This window comes from Elephantulus edwardii, unplaced genomic scaffold (genome assembly GCF_000299155.1).
Source record: "Elephantulus edwardii isolate Elephantulus edwardi_28Jun2011 unplaced genomic scaffold, EleEdw1.0 scaffold00151, whole genome shotgun sequence".
In the NCBI taxonomy this organism is placed as follows: Eukaryota; Metazoa; Chordata; class Mammalia; order Macroscelidea; family Macroscelididae; genus Elephantulus; species Elephantulus edwardii.
The window spans coordinates 4,356,857-4,361,807 of NW_006399901.1; the positions used below are offsets into that span (position 1 = coordinate 4,356,857).

Here is a 4,951-nt window from a genome sequence, read left to right on the forward strand (position 1 = left end):
CACACACACACACACACACACACACCCCTCATTTCTCAGCTTCCACCCTCTCCCCCACCCAGTCTCTATTTCTTAAGGCTGCTTGATGGGGCTATTGGTGGTGATGATGGTGGTGGTGGTGACAGTGACAGTGCTTGGAGCCTCTCAAGGACTTTGTGTCACCTCAGATCCTTTAGTTGCTTCGTTGAACGTGCTCAGCTTTCCTATCAAGCAGGAGCAGCCATTGTGCCCACTGTACAGATAGGGAAACTGAGACTCTGAACAGCTAAGGGACTTGCCCAAGGTCACAATGTCTGTAAAATTGCTAGAAGAAAACAAACCTCCTGACCGAGGCATCTTGGAAGGAGTGGATCCCTTGTTGGGTTGCAAATGAAGACCCCAAAGGGTTACCCCCAAATCTGAACATCCTGATGACTTAATAGGTAACCCGGGGCATGATGCCAAGCTCTCTTCACACTTCACACCTCATCCGTTCATGATCAATGCCCACAGCAAGGCTTTGACCATGGCAGTGTTCTCCTCGTGTGAAGGCGGGAAAAACCAGGACTCAGGTCAGGGAACTGACCACAAGTACACATGGAGGGAGGTGATTTGCTTGCAGTTCTTTGATGCTAAATCCTCCCCTAGAGACCTCTATCCAGTGCACAGACGCCCTTGGGAGCCCCGAGAGCCTCCAGAGCACCATTAGTCCGGACTTCCCCTCATCTTCCAGCATCCAGGGCTGTGTGAGCGGGCAGGCTGCACACTGCGCAAGCGCAGCCTGTGGGGAGGTGGGCTCTGAAAGCCAGCTCGTGCCATGCCCACCACACCATGCACCGGGGACTGGCAGCACCCCTCCGGGAGGAAGGCGGCTCTTGCCTCTGCTTTGCACAGAGGTGCCATGTTGATAGCAGTCCTTCCCTGCCCGCGCTGATGGGGGTACCAGTCATGGGCCACTGCAGCTGCTTTCTGGGGGTTACAACCCCACTAAGAGCCAGTGAGAAGTGTGTTCAGTAAGCATGGCCCTTGGTTCTGTTTACATTCCCTAGAGGAGGGATGAGTGTCTGTTAGTTTTGGGGGACATGCTGGCTGGTCTGTGCAGAACTGTGACGCCCCAGCCGGCGGGGAGAGTTAAACACAGATTAATTATCCTGCGACCACAAACAGCTTTGATGTGGGCAGATCAACTGCTTGGGTCCATTCGGCGGCAGCAGAGAGATTCCCTAATTGATGAATTTGCTCCCTCCCAGAGTGCAGCCCCCAAGGCTGTTTTTCCACATTATACTTTCTGTCCCTGTGCATCGGAGAGGTTGAGAGGTTCGTTAGTCTGTGATCCACCGTGGCTCCAATTTGCTCCTGTTGTTAGGTGCCGTCAAGTTGTGTATGACTCATAGAGACCTTTCGAACAACGGACCTGAGCCCTGTCCTGTCCTGTGCCATCCTCATCATCTCTGACACACTTAAGCCCGCTGCTGCAGACATGGTGTCCATCCATCTCATTGAGGGTCTTCCTCTCTTTTTTTTGACCCTCCACCTTGCCAAGCCTGTTGTCTCTTTCCAGTGAATAGCCTCTCTTAGCAACATGCCCAAAGCGTATGTGAGACGAAGCTTCACCAACCTTGCCTCGAAGGAGCATTTTAACTGCACTTTTCCAAGACATACCCGTTTATTCTGTTGACAGTCCATGGGATGTTGAGGGCTCTTCTCCAGCGACTACCATTCACTCAACATTTATTCTATGGGAAGCCCTTTAGTGATTAATAGTGATGAGACGTGAATCTCCAGAGCATGTGCAGTGGGCCAGGCACTGTCTGAGCCCTTCACCTGAATGAATGCCCTTAACTTTCACAGCACTCAGTGATTCACTGGTAAAGTTACCGTTTCAACAATAATGAGGCAGTTGGACAGAGAGAGTAACTTGACCAAGTCACACAGCCCAGACATGGTGGAGTTGGGATTCACCCAGGAAGCCTGTGTCCTAAGACCATGCTCTTAATCATACTTAGTCAGCATACACTGTGTGTACAGTACAGCCATGACCCATTTTAATTCCACAAGACTGGTTGCCCGCACCTTACAGTTGAGGAAACTGAAGCTCAGAGGGGTGAAGAGCCCTACTCATGGCCCTACAGCTCAACCATGATAATCTAGGATCAAAATGCAGGCCTGTCTGGCACCAGAGTTGCACACATTATTGTCTCCAGCATCTACTTTAAATTATGGGCTTAAAAATCAAATACACATTCTTTTTAGTGCTGAAAATAAAATCCCTTCGCCTGGAGTTGGCCTTGGCCTTAAGTTAGTGTTTAATGGGGAATAAAGAAGTAGTACTCTTCCTCTTCAGGCCATAGTCTTCGCAGTTACTTGCTATGCATCAGAGAGTTAGTTGGACAGAGACTAAGGATGACAGAAGAAATTATGCCTTTGAATTGCTGCTGGAGAAAAGTCTTGAACATAGCATGGACCGCCAAGAAAACAAGTAGGTCTGTCTTAGAGAGGGTGAAACCAAGTTTCTCCTGGGAGGCTAGGATTTTGAAGCTCTGTCTCACATACTTTGATTAGGAGGAGCCTGTCCTTGGAGAAGGACGTGATGTTTGGAATAGTGGAGAGACAGCGCAGGAGAGGAAGACCCCGGGTAAGATGGATTGAGACAATAACTGGGGCAGTGGGGGTTGGTGTGTCAGAATCAGTGAAACTGGCTCAGGGCAGGCTTCGGAACTGCTGTGCATAGGGTTGTTACAAGTTACAGGCGACTTGATGGCACATAACAACAGCAACCAACATTTTATTATTAAGAGCTTCAGACCTCCAAAAAAATTAAAAGAGTTGACTGGTAAGCACTCTGTTCACTTCCTGGTTATTTCCATTTTGTTGGCATTTATCACACATCTCTCTGTTTTATTTTGTGTGCATTTCAGGTAAATTGCAGACATCAGTATGCCACATCCCTAAGCAATGCAGTGCACACGCCACTGACTAAAATTCAATATTTACTTGCAATTTTTACAAGTAAAATATACGTAACGTGAAATGCAAAAATTGTAAGTGTGCAGTTCCTTGACAACTGGAAGTCACCTTTCAAACTTGAAGATACTGCCATCAGGGAGATCTGGTGGCCTAGTAGCAAGAAGCTGCGCTGCAATCCCAAAGGCATGTGGTTCAAATCCACCAGGTACTCTAGAGAAGGAGAAGCAGTCTCCTCCTGTGCCAGCTGAATCTGCTTCAGTGGTACACGACAAAGGGATAAAAGATAATGCCATCACCCCAAGACAGGCTTCTATTTGCAGCTTGTTCCCTTGCAAGCCATTCAACATGAATACTATCTGGGTTTTTCCCCCTTCTAAGTTGGCTCTTCAACAAATGATCAGATTAATCTCCTTGTAGAAGAGAGCTGGGCCTCTGGCAAGTGGCAACAGTATTAAGAACTACCATAATGGAATGATGTTTATAGGAGTTGAGTCTTGTTCTAATGTGTTACATTCATTCTCTTATTTACCCTTCTAACAACCACAGACAAGATCCCTGGATAGGTGCAAACAGTTTGCACTCTACTACTAACCATGTTAAATGGTGCCTTTGAGCTGTGGTGTTGGAGAAGCCATGTTGCACTGGGGAAGTCTTACTGTCAAGGACCTCTGCAAAGTACTAAGGAGCAATGATGTCAGATTGAAGACTAAGATGTGCCTGATTCAGGCTATGGTCTTTTCAGTCACTTGCTATACATCTGAGAGCTGGACAGTAAGTATGGCAGACAGGAGAAGAACTTATGCCTTTGAGCTGTGGTACTGGAGAGGAGTACTGAACATAGACCAGCAAAAGAGCAAACAGATATGTCTTGGAGAAAGTGCCACCTTAGTGCTCCTTAGAGGCAAGGAAGGTGAAGCTTTGTCTCCCATATATTGACCATGTTGTTAGGAGAGTCTATTCCTTGGAAACAGACATGATGCTTGGAAAGGTGGAGAGTCAGCAAAAAAAGAGGAAGACCCCGAACCAGATGGGTTGACATAGTGACTGCTGCAGTGGGCTCTGGTGCGTGAGAGATGATGAGGATGGCATAGGCACAGGGCAGGATAGGGTTCCGATCTGTTGTTCACAGGGCACTCGCCTCGATGGCACCTAACAATAATAACAACATCAGACTTAAAGATTAGTGGTCCAGGCAGCAAGTGGGAGGAAAAGAAAAAAGTCTACGTCCGTAAAGGTTGCATTCAGGGAAACACAAGGAAGCAGTTGTGCTGTCACACTTGGGCATCATGAGTGGGAAGCAACTCATTGGCAAAGGCTTGATTTGTTTGTTTGTTTGTTTGTTTGTTGTGAACAACCTTGGAGGTAGTTGTTATAAGCTCCGTTGCACAGGCGAGGAATCTGGGACTCAGGTCAATATTTTTCTTTTTTTTTTAGGTAGTCTAGGGACTAATCAGCAGATTGAAAGACTGTTAATATTACCTTAACCCGTGAGGCTCTGTTCTAATACTGTTTGGTTCAACGCACTGCTGAGAATTTGCCCTTCCATCCCAAATGTACTCAGTCAGAATCTACATTTCAACAAGGTGTATATGTAAGGGAGCTCTGCTGGCCTAGTGGCAAAAAGCTGCCCTGCAATCCTGAAGGCACATGGTTTGAGGCCACCAGGTGCTCTGTAAGACAAGGATGGGCAGTCTCCTCGCATGCGATTAACTGCTTCTGAAAACCTGCCAAAGGGTCAGCTATGGGTCAGTTCAAACTCTAGAATAACAAGAACAACAACATATATAGTATCAGGAGTTGTGCTACCAATACAGTGGTGGTGGTGGTGGTAGTGGTTGTTGTTGTTATGTGCTATCGAGTCGCTTGTGACTCATAGCGACCCCATGTACAACAGCCCTAAACTCTGCTCTATCCTGTGCCAGTCGCACTGTCTATGACACACCCATCCCGATTACCCCAGTCACTGAATCAATCCACCTCATAGAGGGTCTTCCCCTCCTGTGCT

At 47.5% G+C, this 4,951-nt stretch overlaps 1 protein-coding gene across 1 annotated transcript in view; it reads left to right on the forward strand.

Moving 5' to 3' along the window:
• The window catches only part of WSCD2 (WSC domain containing 2), a 77,368-nt gene that overhangs the window by 41,904 nt on the left and 30,513 nt on the right, over positions 1-4,951 (forward strand). The gene's annotated exons all lie outside the window — the stretch shown is intronic.